Source organism: Pongo pygmaeus, chromosome 12 (assembly GCF_028885625.2).
Source record: "Pongo pygmaeus isolate AG05252 chromosome 12, NHGRI_mPonPyg2-v2.0_pri, whole genome shotgun sequence".
Lineage (NCBI taxonomy): Eukaryota > Metazoa > Chordata > Mammalia > Primates > Hominidae > Pongo > Pongo pygmaeus.
Window position 1 is genome coordinate 46,554,364 of NC_072385.2, and position 18,117 is coordinate 46,572,480.

General features: G+C 40.9%; 1 long non-coding RNA gene across 1 annotated transcript in view; it reads left to right on the forward strand.

The window, feature by feature from the left end:
- The window catches only part of LOC134737851 (uncharacterized), a 70,234-nt gene that overhangs the window by 17,404 nt on the left and 34,713 nt on the right, over window positions 1-18,117 (forward strand). The window contains exon 4 of the long non-coding RNA XR_010123237.1: window positions 12,495-12,605. This is a non-coding gene — a long non-coding RNA (uncharacterized LOC134737851). The remainder of the gene's footprint in view (window positions 1-12,494; window positions 12,606-18,117) is intronic.

Consider the following 18,117-nt stretch of genomic DNA (forward strand, 5'->3'; position numbering starts at 1 on the left):
CATATGCAACAACCAGATGGATGGATTTCACAGATATAGTGACGAGCAAAAGAAGGCAGGCATGCAAGAGTACACAAGAGTATGGTTCCATTTATATGAAGTTCAAGATTAGGCAAAATTAATCTATGGTTGTGGAAGTCAGAATGTGGTTACTTCTGCAGCTGGTATTGACTAGGAAGGGGCACAAGAGAAACTTCTGGAGAGCCGGAAATGTTTTGAATCTTCATATGGGTGGTGATTACACAGAGCCTGTATATTTATCTATCTATCCATCTCTATCTGTAGATATTAATCAAGCCATAAAGCTAAGATTTATGTGCTTTGCCACATATATGTTACACCCTGTTTTAGTCCGTTTGAGTTGCTATAACAAAATGCCATAAACTAGGTGGATTATAAACAGTAGGAATTTATTTCTCGTAATTCTGGAGGCTGGGAAGTCCAAGATCAAGGCACTGGCAGAGTCAGTGTCTGGTGGGGGCCTGCTTTCTCATGGATAATGGTCTTCTGGCTGTAACCTCACACGGCAGAAGTAGCAAGGGGTGTCTCTCTGGCCACTTTCATCAGGGCACGAATCCCACTCACAAGGCTCTAACCTCATGATCGAATCATCTCTCAAATGCCCCCACCTCCTATACCATCATTTTGGGGATTATGATTTCAATATATAGATTTTGGGGGGACACAAACATTCAGATCATAGCACATCTCAATTTAAAAATTGCTAAATTAGGCAGGGCCTGGTGGCTCACGCCTGTAATCCCAGAACTTTGGGAGGCCGAGGCAGGCAGATCACGAGGTCAGGAGACTGAGAACATCCTGGCTAACATGGTGAAACCCTGTTTCTACTAACAATACAAAAAATTAGCCGAGCGTGGTGGCGCACGCCTGTAATCCCAGCTACTTGGGAGGCTGAGGCAGAAGAATTGTTTGAACCTAGGAGGCAGAGGTTGCAGTGAGCTGAGATCATGCCATTGCACTCCAGCTTGGGCAACAAGAGCAAAACTCCATCCCCCCCAGCAAAAAAAAAAAAATTGCTAAATTAAAAAAAATTGCTGAGGGGGCACAGGGAGACAGGTACACAGCTGGCTGCCCTATAAATTGATAAAAATCTTTTGGAAAGCAGTCAAGTAATATGTAAAGAGAGTTAACACTTGACATTCTTTCCTCTACTAATTCACTTTTGGTAAGAAATTTTTCTAAGAAATCAACAGGAAAGAATTTACAAACCATTTGTACAAATACGTTTAGAACAATATTATCCATAAAAATGAAAAACTCTATATAAACCAAATGTCCAATTATTGGGAAAAGTTTAAGTAAAGTATGGTAAGATAATATAATAGAACTGTGTATGGTCTTTTTAAATTATCTTACAACTTATTCAATACATGAAAAATTATGTAAAAAATAATGTTGATTCCAAAATCAGAATGCAAATATCAGATACCAAATTATATCAGTTATCTATTATTATGTACAAACTACCTAAAAGTTAATGACTTAAAACAAGCACCATTTTATTTACCCACAATTCTATGGGTCAGCAATTTGGGCTAGGCTCAGCTAAATGGTCTCTTGGTTGGCCTGGTCTGTGTTTACTCTTGTGACTATAGTCATCTGGTAGCTCAACTCAAGTTGGATGGTATAAAAAGGACTTGCTCACATGTCTGGTGTTTGAAAGTGGGCCTTTCTGTCTCCACATGGTCTGTCATAGCAAGGAGGCTATTCCAAGCTCCTTCACATGATGACAGCAGCATTGCAGGAGGGCAAGAGCAGAAACTACAATCTGTTGGGCAAAGCCGTTCATAAGACCAGCAGAGATTCAAGAGGAGACGCAATCAACTTCACCTCTAGGTGGCATGCCTCATACTACCACCTGAATTATCTTTACAAAACAGACCTGTCCAGGTAACCTGATGAGGAAATTAAGTACCATGTGTCTTCTAGGTTGCAGACAGAAAGGAAACTCTGCCTCCTTTCCCATCTTTGGCAGCCAGGGCTCTGTGTGCTAGTAGGTTGGGCACCAAGTCTGAGCCCTTGGAAAGACAGGAGGACAGGCTGAGGGTTGAGGCTGAGGTGAATCTAGGGTGAAAGGGGATAAGAACAGGGATGGGAGGAATATGTGGTCATTAAACAATCTACACACCGATGATTCACAGCCAATCTCAAAGTGAAGATGTACATCATATATGTTTACACTGATAAGGATTGGAGAAACATCCAAAAAAGCTGTAGCAGGTTGTTTTATAGGTATGAATTTTTTCCTCATAAAATTGTCAGTTTAAGAAAAGCCCTAAGGGAAAAAACCTCGCATGCCTAAATATATTCATTTGACTACACTAAATGGGACACAGAAGAATATTTTATGTACAAGCAGTACTCATAAAAGATACCAGATGAGCAAGTCCAGAGCCTCAGATTCTATATTTAACAACAAAGCAGACAATGGCAAGGACCAGATCGGCTTTCCTGGAAGCTTTGCACAAAGATTTTCTAAAAGATTTTTCACGGGTTGTTATAGAAGAAAATGCTACATACCTGCTTATAAGCAAAGGTTTTTTTTATTTCCCCTAGACTTCTGAGTAGCATTACCCTATGCCACCGAAACAGCTCTCTCCACACTACATTATTTTAGATTTCTTCCACTCAGTGTTCTCACATTCTTATTTCTTTCTTTCTTTCTTTCTTTTTTTTTTTTGAGACGAAGTCTCGCTGTAGTCCCCCAGGCTGGAGTGCAATGGCATGATCTTGGCTCACTGCATCCTCCGCCTCCTGGGTTCAAGCAATTCTCCTGCCTCAGCCTCCCAAGTAGCTGGGATTACAGGCACCCACCACCACGCCCGTCCAATTTTTGTATTTGCAGTAGAGACAGGGTTTCACCATGTCGGTCAGGCTGGTCTCAAACTCCTGACGTCAGGTGATCCACCCGCCTCGGCCTCCCAAAGTGTTGGGATTACAGGCATGAGCCACTGTGCCTGGCCTCACATTCTTATTTCTAAAAAACCTTTGTACTTCATATCTAAACTCATTTGATGCCCATTATTGTATTTCTTTTAGCATTTTGATTTGATTTCTTCTTGCCTAGATAGATGCCTAGGACTTGTCCTAGATATATGGATATACAGCTCCTAAAACCTAATGTGGCTAAAACTGAATTCCTTTCCTCCCACAAGCTGTTGCTGCTCTCCATCTGCGTCTGTTAATAGCACCCTCATCATTCCAACCACACCCAGGGTCGAAACTCTGGAACTTTGTTCCTTCTCACTTTCCTGCTAACATCCAGTTGGCTTTCTCAGCCAACTGAATCAACTCCTGGAAAGTCTCTCTGGTTGCTTCCATTCTAATCCCCAAAGGGCCCCAATTCAGCCTTCATCAACTTGTCTGATTATAACTGCCCTTCTCTCTCTCTGTGGTTCTTTTTCACGCCTCATAGTGCCACCTGTATTATCTTTACAAAACAGACCTGTCCCGGTAACCTGATGAGGAAATTAAGTACCATGTGTCTTCTAGGTTGTAGACAGAAAGGGAACTCTGCCTCCTTCCCCATCCTTGGCAGCCAGGTCTCTGTGTGCTAATAGGTTGGATACCAAGTCTGAGCCCTTGGAAAGACAGGAGGAGAGGCTGAGGGTTGAGGCTGAGGTGCATCTAGGTAATAGTGTCATGCCCTGCTGCTCAAAATGTGGTCTGCAGACCAGCAGCACCAGCAGCACCTGGGAGTTTGTAGAAGTGCAGAATCTTGAAGATGGCCGAATAGGAACAGCTCCGGTCTACAGCTCCCAGCGTGAGGGACACAGAAGACGGGTGATTTCTGCATTTCCATCTGAGGTAGCGTGTTCATCTTACTAGGGAGTGCCAGACAGTGGGTGCAGGTCAGTGGGTGAGTGCACCATGCGCCAGCCGAAGCAGGGGCAAGGCATTGCCTCACTCGGGAAGCACAAGGGGTCAGGGAGTTCCCTTTCCAGGGGTGACAGACGGCACCTGGAAAATCGGGCCACTCCCACCCGAATACTGTGCTTTTCCGACAGGCTTAGGAAACGGTGCACCAGGAGATTATAGCCCGCACCTGGCTCAGAGGGTCCTACGCCCACGGAGTCTCGCTGATTGCTAGCACAGCAGTCTGAGATCAAACAACAAGTCGGCAGCGAGGCTGGGAGAGGGGCGCCCGCCATTGCCCAGGCTCCCTTAGGTAAACAAAGTAGCCTGGAAGCTTGAACTGGGTGGAGCCCACCACAGCTCAAGGAGGCCTGCCTGCCTCTGTAGGCTCCACCTCTGGGGGCAGGGCACAGACAAACAAAAAGACAGCAGTAACCTCTGCAGGCTTAAATGTCCCTGTCTGACAGCTTTGAGGAGAGCAGTGGTTCTCCCAGCACGCAGCTGGAGATCTGAGAACGGGCAGACTGCCTCCTCAAGTGGGTCCCTGACCCCTGACCCCCGAGCAGCCTAACTGGGAGGCACCCCCCCAGCAGGGGCAGACTGACACCTCACACGGTCGGCCAGGTACTCCAACAGACCTGCAGCTGAGGGTCCTGTCTGTTAGAAGGAAAACTAACAGAACGGACATCCACACCAAAAACCCATCTGTACATCACCATCATCAAAGACCAAAAGTAGATAAAACCACAAAGATGGGGAAAAAACAGAGCAGAAAAACTGGAAACTCTAAAAAGCAGAGTACCTCTCCTCCTCCAAAGGAACGCAGTTCCTCACCAGCAACGGAACAAAGCTGGACGGAGAATGACTTTGACGAGCTGAGAGAAGAAGGCTTCAGACGATCAAATTACTCCGAGCTACGGGAGGATATTCAAACCAAAGGCAAAGAAGTTGAAAACTTTGAAAAAAATTTAGAAGAATGTATAACTAGAATAACCAATACAGAGAAGTGCTTAAAGGAGCTGATGGAGCTGAAAACCAAGGCTGGAGAACTACGTGAAGAAGGCAGAAGCCTCAGGAGCCGATGCGATCAAATGGAAGAAAGGGTATCAGCCCTGGAAGATGAAATGAATGAAATGAAGCGAGAAGGGAAGTTTAGAGAAAAAAGAATAAAAAGAAACGAGCAAAGCCTCCAAGAAATGTGGGACTGTGTGAAAAGACCAAATCTACGTCTAATTGGTGTACCTGAAAGTGACGGGGAGAATAGAAACAAGTTGGAAAACACTCTGCAGGATATTATCCAGGAGAAATTCCCCAATCTAGCAAGGCAGGCCAACATTCAGATTCAGGAAATACAGAGAATGCCACAAAGATACTCCTCAAGAAGAGCAACTCCAAGACACATAATTGTCAGATTCACCAAAGTTGAAATGAAGGAAAAAATGTTAAGGGCAGCCAGAGAGAAAGGTCGGGTTACCATCAAAGGGAAGCCCATCATACTAACAGCGGATCTCTCGGCAGAAAGCCTACAAGCCAGAAGAGAGTGGGGGCCAATATTCAACATTCTTAAAGAAAAGCATTTTCAACCCAGAATTTCATATCCAGCCAAACTAAGCTTCATAAGTGAAGGAGAAATAAAATACTTTACAGACAAGCAAATGCTGAGAGATTTTGTCACCACCAGGCCTGCCCTAAAAGAGCTCCTGAAGGAAGCACTAAACATGGAAAGGCACAACCAGTACCAGCCACTGCAAAATCATGCCAGAATGTAAAGACCATCGAGACTAGGAAGAAACTGCATCAACTAATGAGCAAAATAACCAGCTAACATCATAATGACAGGATCAAATTCACACATAACAATATTAACTTTAAATGTAAATGGACTAAATGCTCCAATTAAAAGACACAGACTGGCAAATTGGATAAAGACTCAAGACCCATCAGTGTGCTGTAATCAGGAAACCCATCTCACGTGCAGAGACACACATAGGCTCAAAATAAAAGGATGGAGGAAGATCTACCAAGCAAATGGAAAATAAAAAAAGGCAGGGGTTGCAATCCTAGTCTCTGATAAAACAGACTTTAAACCAACAAAGATCGAAAGAGACAAAGAAGGCCATTACATAATGGTAAAGGGATTAATTCAACAAGAAGAGCTAACTATCCTAAATATATATGCACCCAATACAGGAGCACCCAGATTCATGAAGCAAGTCCTGAGTGACCTACAAAGAGACTTAGACTCCCACACAATAATAATGGGAGACTTTAACACCCCACTGTCAACATTAGACAGATCAACGAGACAGAAAGTCAACAAGGATACCCAGGAATTGAACTCAGCTCTGCACCAAGCGGACCTAATAGACATCTACAGAACTCTCCACCCCAAATCAACAGAATATACATTTTTTTCAGCACCACACCACACCTATTCCAAAATTGACCACCTACTTGGAAGTAAAGCTCTCCTCAATAAATGTAAAAGAACAGAAATTATAACAAACTATCTCTCAGATCACAGTGCAATCAAGCTAGAACTCAGGATTAAGAATCTCACTCAAAACCGCTCAACTACATGGAAACTGAACAACCTGCTCCTGAATGACTACTGGGTACATAACGAAATGAAGGCAGAAATAAAGATGTTCCTTGAAACCAACGAGAACCAAGACACAACATACCAGAATCTCTGGGACGCATTCAAAGCAGTGTGTAGAGGGAAATTTATAGCACTAAATGCCCATAAGAGAAAGCAGGAAAGATCCAAAATTGACAGCCTAACATCACAATTAAAAGAACTAGAAAAGCAAGAGCAAACACATTCAAAAGCTAGCAGAAGGCAAGAAATAACTAAAATCAGAGCAGAACTGAAGGAAATAGAGACACAAAAAACCCTTCAAAAAATTAATGAATCCAGGAGCTGGTTTTTTGAAAGGATCAACAAAATTGATAGACCGCTAGCAAGATTAATAAAGAAAAAAAGAGAGAAGAATCAAATAGATGCAATAAAAAATGATAAAGGGGATATCACCACCGATCCCACAGAAATACAAACTACCATCAGAGAATACTACAAACACCTCTACGCAAATAAACTACAAAATCTAGAAGAAATGGATAAATTCCTCAACACATACACCCTCCCAAGACTAAACCACGAAGAAGTTGAATCTCTGAATAGACCAATAACAGGAGCTGAAATTGTGGCAATAATCAATAGCTTACCAACCAAAAAAAGTCCAGGACCAGATGGGTTCACAGCCAAATTCTACCAGAGGTCCAAGGAGGAACTGGTACCATTCCTTCTGAAACTATTCCAATCAATAGAAAAAGAGGGAATCCTCCATAACTCATTTTATGAGGCCAGCATCATCCTGATACCAAAGCCGGGGAGAGACACAACCAAAAAAGAGAATTTTAGACCAATATCCTTGATGAACATTGATGCAAAAATCCTCATTAAATACTGGCAAACAGAATCCAGCAGCACATCAAAAAGCTTATCCACCATGACCAAGTGGGCTTCATCCCTGGGATGCAAGGCTGGTTCAATATACGCAAATCAATAAACGTAATCCAGCATATAAACAGAACCAAAGACAAAAACCACATGATTATCTCAATAGATGCAGAAAAGGCCTTTGACAAAATTCAACAATGCTTCATGCTAAAAACTCTCAATAAATTAGGTATTGATGGGACGTATCTCAAAATAATAAGAGCTATCTATGACAAACCCACAGCCAATATCATACTGAATGGGCAAAAACTGGAAGCATTCCCTTTGAAAACTGGCACAAGACAGGGATTCCCTCTCTCACCACTTCTATTCAACATAGTGTTGAAAGTTCTGGCAGGGCAATTAGGCAGGAGAAGGAAATAAAGGGTATTCAATTAGGAAAAGAGGAAGTCAAATTGTCCCTGTTTGCAGACGACATGATTGTATATCTAGAAAACCCCACTGTCTCAGCCCAAAATCTCCTTAAGCTGATAAGCAACTTCAGTAAAGTCTCAGGATACAAAATCAATCTACAAAAATCACAAGCATTCTTATACACCAATAACAGACAAACAGAGAGCCAAATCATGAGTGAACTCCCATTCACAATTGCTGCAAAGAGAATAAAATACCTAGGAATCCAACTTACAAGGGATGTGAAGGACCTCTTCAAGGAGAACTACAAACCACTGCTCAAGGAAATAAAAGAGGATACAAACAAATGGAAGAACATTCTATGCTCATGGGTAGGAAGAATCAATATCATGAAAATGGCCATCCTTCCCAAGGTAATTTACAGATTCAATGCCATCCCCATCAAGCTACCAATGACTTTCTTCACAGGATTGGAAAAAACTACTTTAAAGTTCATATAGAACCAAAAAAGAGCCCGCATTGCCAAGTCAATCCTAAGCCAAAAGAACAAAGCTGAAGGCATCATGATACCTGACTTCAAACTATACTACAAGGCTACAGTAACCAAAACAGCATGGTACTGGTACCAAAACAGAGATATAGATCAATGGAACAGAACAGAGCCGTCAGAAATAATGCCACATATCTACAACTATCTGATCTTTGACAAACCTGAGAAAAACAAGAAATGGGGAAAGGATTCCCTATTTAATAAATGGTGCTGGGAAAACTGGCTAGCCATATGTAGAAAGCTGAAACTGGATCCCTTCCTTACACCTTATACAAAAATCAATTCAAGATGGATTAAAGACTTAAACGTTAGACCTAAAACCATAAAAACCCTAGAAGAAAACCTAGGCATTACCATTCAGGACATAGGCATGGGCTAGGACTTCATGTCTAAAACACCAAAAGCAATGGCAACAAAAACCAAAATTGACAAATGGGATCTAATTAAACTAAAGAGCTTCTGCACAGCCAAAGAAACTACCATCAGAGTGAACAGGCAACCTACAAAATGGGAGAAAATTTTCACAACCTACTCATCTGACAAAGGGCTAATATCCAGAATCTACAATGAACTCCAACAAATTTACAAGAAAAAAACAAACAACCCCATCAAAAAGTGGGCGAAGGACATGAACAGACACTTCTCAAAAGAAGACATTTATGCAGCCAAAAAACACATGAAAAAATGCTCACCATCACTGGCCATCAGAGAAATGCAAATCAAAACCACAATGAGATACCATCTCACACCAGTTAGAATGGCAATCATTAAAAAGTCAGGAAACAACAGGTGCTGGAGAGGATGTGGAGAAATAGGAACACTTTTACACTGTTGGTGGGACTATAAACTAGTTCAACCCTTGTGGAAGTCAGTGTGGCGATTCCTCAGGGATCTAGAACTAGAAATTCCATTCGACCCAGCCATCCCATTACTGGGTATATACCCAAAGGACTATAAATCATGCTGCTATAAAGACACATGCACATGTATGTTTATTGCGGCATTATTCACAATAGCAAAGACTTGGAACCAACCCAAATGTCCAACAATGATAGACTAGATTAAGAAAATGTGGCACATATACACCATGGAATACTATGCAGCCATAAAAAATGATGAGTTCATGTCCTTTGTAGGGACATGGATGAAATTGGAAATCATCATTCTCAGTAAACTATCGCAAGAACAAAAAACCAAACACCGCATATTCTCACTCATAGGTGGGAATTGAACAATGAGAACACATGGACACAGGAAGAGGAACATCACACTTCGGGGACTGTTGTGGGGTGGGGGGAGGGGGGAGGGATAGCACTGGGAGATATACCTAATGCTAGATGAGGAGTTGGTGGGTGCAGCGCACCAGCATGGCACATGTATACATATGTAACTTACCTGCACATTGCGCACATGTACCATAAAACCTAAAGTATAATAGTAATAATAAAAAAAAAGGAAAAAAAGAAATTATTTACATTAAAAAAAAAAAGAGACAAACAGTAAAAGAAAACTAAAATACTTAATCCTCAAAAGTCCCCTAGTGATGTCACTATGAATAGCACAGGTAATAAAACCACAAAATGTGAAAAAAAAAAAAAAAAGAAGACACTGTGTATCAAAATCTAACATAATCATACAGAGGAAATAATTACTTTAGATGAATCTAGAAAATAGTATTCTTTCTGAAAACTCTTGTAAAGCTATATAGTCTAAGGACAGAAAGGGCTTTAAATTCAATAGTTTTATTGTTAATAATGGTATTGTTATTTTGAAATCGGTTTGTGTATGGTATATAGATAAAGCAAATAAATGATGGTCACTATTATTATTCATTTTAAGAGAGAGTAAAAAAATTCAAAAGAATTAAATAAAATTCTATAAGCCAAATTTGAACTGATAAATACCACTTTAAACCCTGATTTTAAAAAATGTACCTCCTACAGAGCTATAGAAACTAAAACAGCATGGTACTGGCATAAGAACAGACACAATGACCAATGGAACAGAATAGAACACCCAGAAACAAATCCACACACTTACAGTGAACTCATTTTAGGCAAAGGTGCCAAGAACATATATTAGGAAAAAGACAGTGTCTTCAACAAATGGTACTGGGAAAACTGGGTATCCATATGTAGAAGAATGAAACTTGATCCCTATCTCTTACCTTATACAAAAATCAAATCAAAATGTACTAGAGACTTAATCTAAGACCTTAAACTATGAAACTACTGTAAGAAAACATTGCAGCCGGGAGTGGTGGCTGACGCCTGTAATTTCAGCATTTTGGGAGACTGAGGCAGACAGATCACAAGGTCAGGAGTTGGAGACCAGCCTGACCAACATGGTGAAACCTTGTCTCTACCAAAAATACAAAAATTGGCTGGACATGGCAGCAGGCACCTGTAATCCTAGCTACTCAGGAGGCTGTGGCAGGAGAATCACTTGAACCCATGAGGTGGAGGTTGCAATGAGCCGAGATAGGGGCCATTGCACTCCAGCCTGGGTGACAGAGTGAGACTTCGTCTCAAAAAAAAAAAAAAAAAAAGAGAGAAAAAAGAAAACATTGGAGAAAATCTGCAGGACATTTGTCTGGGCAAAAATTTCTTGAGTAACACTCCGCAAGTACAGGCAACCAAACAAAAAATGGACAAATAGGATCACATCAGGTTGAAAAGCCTCTGCACAGCAAAAGAAACATCAACAAAGTGAAGAGCAACCAACAGAACGGGAGAAAATGTTTGCAAACTACCCATCTGACAAGGGATCAATAACCAGAATATAGAAGGAGCTCAAACAACTCCACAGGAAAAACTCTAGTAATCCGATTAAAAAATGGGCTAAATATTTGAATAGACATTTCTCAGAAGAAGATGTACAAATAGCAAACAGACATATGAAAAGGTACTTAACATCATTGGTCAACAGAGAAATGCAAGTCAAAACTACCAAGAGAAATGCAAATCAAAACTATCTCACCCATTTAGATGGCAAATATCTAAAAGACAGACAGTAACAAATGCTGCCAAGGATGTGGAGAAAGAGGAAGTCTTATACACTGTGGGTGGGAATGTAAATTAGTACAACCACTATGGAGAATGGTTTGGAGGTTCCTCAAAAAACTAAAAATACAGCTATCATATGATCTGGCAATCCTACTTTAGGTATATACCCCCCAAAAATGAAATCAATATATCAAAGAGATATCTGCATTCTCTTGTTGCAGCACTGCTCACAGCAGCCAAGATTTGGAAGCAACCTAGGTGTCCATCAATAGCTGAATGGATAAAGAAAATGTGATACTTATAAACAATGGAGTACTATTCCGCCATAAAAAAGAATGAGATTCTGTCATTTGCAACAACGTAGATGGAACTGGAGGTCATTATATTAAGTGAAATAAACCAAGCACAGAAAGACAAACGTCACATGTTCTCACTTATTTGTGGGATCTAAAAATCAAATCAATCGAACTCATGGAGATAAAGAATAGAATGATGGTTGCCAGAGGCTACGAAGGGTAGTGGGGGGATACAGGGGGTCGGGGGAAGGTGGGGATGGTAAATGGGAACAAAAAAATAGGAAGAATGAATAAGACCTAGTATTTTAGTATTTGATAGCATAAAAAGGGACTATAGCCAATAATAATTTAATTGTACATTTAAAAATAACTAAAAGAGTATAATTGGATTGCTTGTAATGCAAAGGATAAATGCTCGAGGGGATGGATACCCCATTTTCCATGATATGATTATTACACATTGCATGCCCTGTACCAAAATATATTATGTACCCTATTAATATGGGTACCTACTATGTACCCACAAAAATTAAAAATAAAAAAATAAAAAATGTAAAAAAAAAAAAAGAAATGCAGAATCTCAGGTGCCACCCAGACCTACTGAATCAGAATCTGCATTTTAACAAGATCCGTATGTGATTGGTGCACACTGAAGTCTGGGAAGCATAGTAAAGGATACCTTTTGTGCCTCACTTTCAATGCTTTAAATCCTCTTGGCCTCACCTCTGACTCCAGCAGTAATCGCTAGTAGCAGTGGTCAGCAGCGTCCAGCTCATTTATACATCTATACATTGCCTTGCACTCTTTCCCTCATCGGCTGCCCCTATCTCTCACTCTTTCTTCTGGGTCAACTTCCCAAATAAACTATTAAATCCAAATTCTTGTTTCAGGTTCGCCTTCCAGGGAACCCAGCCTTAGATGATTAAACAAATTGAGGAGGGCCTGAAGAAGCAGGGCAGCAGTGCTCTGGAGGTGGCGGAAACACAGCTGGTGTTAACGAGGTAAGAGTTCAGGGCCTACGCAATGAGCACCAGGTTTGGAGGAAACACAGCTGAGACTCCTAGACCTCAGTTTGGCAAAGAAGTGTGTCCCACCCTAGGTTACCTGCCTTCAAGGCAGGGCCAGCTTCATGGGCCTATGATCTGCGCTGTCACACAGGGCCCTGTACTCCAAAGGGCCTTATGTTTGGTGTAATGCTCACTTGTTACCATTTCGAAATTCTTAGTAATTTTTGAACAAGTGGCTCTGTGTTTTCATTGCATACTGAGCCCTGCAAATTATGTAGCTGGTCCTGATCCTAGGGTAGCAAGAGACAGCAAAGTTCAGACCACAGGCTGAAAGATTCTTCTTTAGGACACCCGTAATCTCTCAGAATTCATATGATTCTAACAGAGTTGAGGGGTTGGGAAGAATGCATCCTCACCACTGCCATGTCCAATGAGACTGGGATTTTTTTGCCAACTCTGGCAAATGGGGGCTGAAGCAAATTTGATTTGATTTTGGAACACAAAGGAATGTAACATTTCTTGCACATTAGTGTTGCAGAACAAACTCTGAAGCCTTCCATGAAGATTTTATTATGTCCGTCTTGTGTTCAGAGTTCTGTAGTGTCTCTCCATTACTAAGAAACTAAACTATAAACCTCATAGGAAAGCATTCAAGCTTCTGCTGATATAACAAGACCTTAGTCGTGCTGTCCACTAAATCCTCTTCGACCTTAAACTCTAGTTCCAGTAGTTAATCTTCCATCCACCTCTGTCCTTATCCACCTGGAATCCACACCATTCCAAACAGTCAACCACTGATACGAGTTTTTTTTTGTGAGTATTCAGAAATTTTAAAAATTTATACAAGTAAATAATATGCACTTTGTTTTCCTTTCTTATATATACGGTAGAATACTACACCCATTCTCTTCTATTCTTCATGCATTCTCTTATGCTACTGTCTTTGATCTGGAATATTTTTCTATTCCATCTCCATCATTAATTCAAACAGCCTTCAATACCCATTGCAAATACCTCTTCTTGAAGCATTCCCAAATCCTACTATGTAGTTGCAATTAAATATTACCTTCCAAGGGCTGCTTATGGCAGCTCACACCTGTAATCCCAGCATTCTGGGGAACAGGAGGCAGGAGGATCACTTAAGCACAGGAGTTTGAGGTTACAGTGAGCTATGATTGCATCACCGCACTTCAGCGTGGGTAACAGGCCAACACCCTGTCTCAAAAAAACAAAAAAAAAAACCAAACAAAACCTTCCTGGGATATTAAACAGGAACTTTGTAATTAGCCATTTAATATCTCAGAAACTATCTTGCTTCTCATTTGACATAACAAAAGACAGAGCCTAGGTATTAGAGAGAATCATATGAAATTGCTGTCATTTGACAGATTTGACCTAAAAAAACAGTCATTTCATATGAGTAATCTAATAGATTTCAATTTAAATAAGGCCCTTCCCTGACCTCTTTAGTCTTCCTTAGGATTCCTCCTTTTCTCATAGAGAAGTTTATTATATAGTGATCTATATTTTATTATTCCAACACTTCTCATCATTTAATATTAACCTAGTCTGAATCTAAGGGTTTCTAGGCTTTTAATTGTCTTCCATTTCTACATTATATATGGCTCTTTCTCAAGAGTGATGACCCTTCTTTTACCATCTCCACCACCCTTATCATTAGAACAACTTGTACACATTCTTATCAACTTTATCACCCAGTGCTTTGATAAACAAAGCATGAAGTCACTCAGACATTGCAGCTGGTGTTGCTTCCAACTATGTTTTTCCTGCTCTGCTTGCTAGTTTTAGATGAGGTTATAATAATAGCAGTTGGAATATCACACAGATCATGTTCTCTAATCGATCAATCACCTCATAACCAATTCATGCTATGAACACTTGTGCTGAAGGCCTTCTGCAGATGAACTTTCTGTGTGCAGCAGGGAGCATGCCCTCAAACTGTTCTGGGCCCACAGCCAAAAAATTCAGCAACCAAAAGAGAAGAAAAGACTAGTCCAGTTAGAAAATATTTGGCTAAGGATCCTGATTGTCCTGGCTGGGGCCATATGTCCATCCCTGGACCAGCCACTGTGGCCAGATGGATGGAATAATATTATTCATTCAACCTGGAACCTTGCCCTTTTTTTTTTTTTTTTTTTTTTTTTGAGACAGAATCTTACTCTCTCGCCCAGGCTAGAGTGCAGTTGCGTAATCTTGGCTCACTGCAGCCTCTACCTCCCAGACTCAAGTGATTCTCATGCCTCAAGTTCCCAATAGCTGGGATTACAGGCATGCGCCACCATGCCCAGATAATTTTTGTATTTTGAGTAGAGACCAGGTTTCACCATGTTGGCCAGGCTGGTCCCAAACTCCTGACCTTAAGTGATCCACCTGCCTCTGCCTCCCAAAGTGCTGGGATTACAGGCGTGAGCCACCCGCACCCAGCCCCTTGCCCATTCCTATAACCAAGTACCAGGTTGTTAACAGAAGAGGCTGGAGAGGTGAAGGCATCCTGACAGACAAGAACAGAACACTAACTACTACTTCTACATTGAATTGAAATAGATTCCCCTACCTGCATCTTCACCCACTGTGCTTTGTTTTACCTTTCGTATTAGATAAATACTTGTTACTTACTTTTTATATAAAACAAGTTTATATAATCCCAGCTGCTCGAGAGGCTGAGGCAGGAGAATTGCTTGAACCTGGGAGGCAGAGGTTGTGGTGAGCCGAGATTGCGCCATTGCACTCCAGTCTGGGCAACGAGAGCGAAACTCCGTCTCAGAAAACAACAAACAAACAAACAAACAAACAAAAAACAAGTTTAATCCCTTTTCCATAAGGAAACTTCAAATATGTTAACACAGCATATGTGGCCTTCCTTCTCCAGCCAGTGACCCTACTGCTGGTTTCTTCCTGGGTGTCTCGCCATTCCTTCTTTTCCGCCCTCTCTGCCCACTCTTCCCTGGCCCTACCCACCTCCAAGATTCAGCTTTCCTTGGGTTTTTGCCTCGGCCCTTTTCTCTTCCTCACTATGCACATTCTCCCTGTGACGATGACCACTCCCCACGGCCCTATCACCAGCATATATGCCAGCATTTCCTTTGCTTTGTGACTTTTTCTGACCCTATGCTTTTGTTTACTCTGTCACAGTTCTATAAAATCCTACAACACTCTCCCCCTTAGGAATTTTATAAATTATTTAATGATTTGTGTAAGTTAGAATTGCATTTGCCTGCATGTAAGAGACAGTTGGCTATGGTGGTTAAACAAAGTGAGTGGTTTATACCCCTCAAATCACAAGAAGTCAGGAAGGGTTCGTACAGTGCTAGTGCTGAAAGCCCCAGCACCATTCACCACCAGCTCCTGTTGCCTCCCTTTGCACCATTAAAAGGACTGTGTAAACTGTGAATACTATATAAACATAAGTTACTAACAATTCATCATTAGATTTTCCATTCAGACCTCCTAAGGTCCTCTTTTCCACTGGCTTTTGATCCTGCAAGCCCCCTCCTAATGCCTTCATCCTCCAGGCTTGGAATGACCTCCCTGAAGACCCTTTGTTCTTTTTTTTTTTTTTTTCTTCACTTCTTATTCAAATCTGTTTAGTTCTTGAGTTCATATAGTTTGAAGAGAAAGTTCAGATAGCAATGGATATTGCAGAATCTGAATCTATTTTGTTGTTGACTTTTTAAAATTTTATTCTTATTATACTTCTAGGGTACATGTGCACAACGTGCAGGTTTGATACATAGGGATATATGTGCCATGTTGGTTTGCTGCACCCATTAACTTGTCATTTACATTAGGTATTTCTCCTAATGCTATAGCTCCCCCTGCCCCCCACCCCATGACAGGCCCTGGTGTGTGATGTTCCCCACCCTGTTTCCAAGTGTTCTCATTGTTCAGTTGCCACCTATGAGTGAGAACATGTGGTGATTGGTTTTCTGTGCTTGTGATAGTTTGCTCAGAATGATGGTTTCCAGCTTCATCCATGTCACTACAAAGGACATGAACTCATCCTTTTTTATGGCTGCAGAGTATTCCATGGTGTATATGTGCCACATTTTCTTAATCCAGTCTATCATTGATGGACATTTGGGTTAGTTCCAAGTTTTTGCTATTGTGAATAGTGCCGCAATAAACATACATGTGCATGTGTCTTTATAGTAGCATGATTTATAATCTTTTGGGTACATACCCAGTAATGGGATGGCTGGGTCAACTGGTATTTCTAGTTCAAGATCCTTGAGGAATCACCACACTGTCTTCCACAATGGTTGAACTAGTTTACACTCCCACCAACAGTGTAAAAGCATTCCTGTTTCTCCACATCCTCTCCAGCATCTGTTGTTTCCTGACTTTTTAATGATCACCACTCTAACTGGTGTGAGATGGTATCTCATTGTGGTTTTGATTTGCATTTCTCTGATGGCCAGTGATGATGAGCATTTTTTCATGTGTCTGTTGGCTGCATAAATGTCTTCTTTTGAGAAGTGTCTGTTCATATCCTTTGCCCACTTTTTGATGGGGTTGTTTTTTTCTTGTAAATTTGATTAAGTTCTTTGTAGATTCTGGATATTAGCCCTTTGTCAGATGGGTAGATTGCAAAATTTTTCTCCCATTCTGTAGGTTGCCTGTTCACTCTGATGGTAGTTTCTTTTGCTGTGCAGAAGCTCTTTAGTTTAATTAGATCCCATTTGTCTATTTTGGCTTTTGTTGCCATTGCTTTTGGTGTTTTAGACATGAAGTCCTTGCCCATGCCTATGTCCTGAATGGTATTGCCTAGGTTTTCTTCTAGGGTTTGTATGGTTTTAGGTCGAACATTTAAGTCTTTAATCCATCTTGAATTAATTTTTGCGTAATGTGTAAGGAAGGGATCCAGTTTCAGCTTTCTACATATAGCTAGCCAGTTTTCCCAGCACAATTTATTAAATAGGGAATCCTTTCCCCATTTCTTGTTTTTGTCAGGTTTGTCAAAGATCAGATGGTTGTAGATGTGTGGTGTTATTTCTGAGACCTCTGTTCTGTTCCATTGGTCTATATCTCTGTTTTGGTACCAGTACCATGCTGTTTTGGTTACTGTAGCCTTGTAGTATAGTTTGAAGTCAGGTAGCATGATGCCTCCAGCTTTGTTCTTTTTGCTTAGGATTGTCTTGGCAATGCGGGCTCTTTTTTGGTTCCATATGAACTTTAAAGTAGTTTTTTCCAACCCTGTGAAGAAAGTCATTGGTAGCTTAATGGGGATGGCATTGAATCTATAAATTACCTTGGGCAATATAGCCATTTTCACGATATTGATTCTTCCTATCCATGAGCATGGAATGTTCTTCCATTTGTTTGTGTCCTCTTTTATTTCGTTAAGCAGTGGTTTGTAGCTGTCCTTGAAGAGGTCCTTCACATCCCTTGTAAGTTGGATTCCTAGGTATTTTATTCTCTTTGCAGCAATTGTGAATGGGAGTTCACTCACGATTTAGCTCTCTGTCTGTTTGTCTGTTATTGGTGT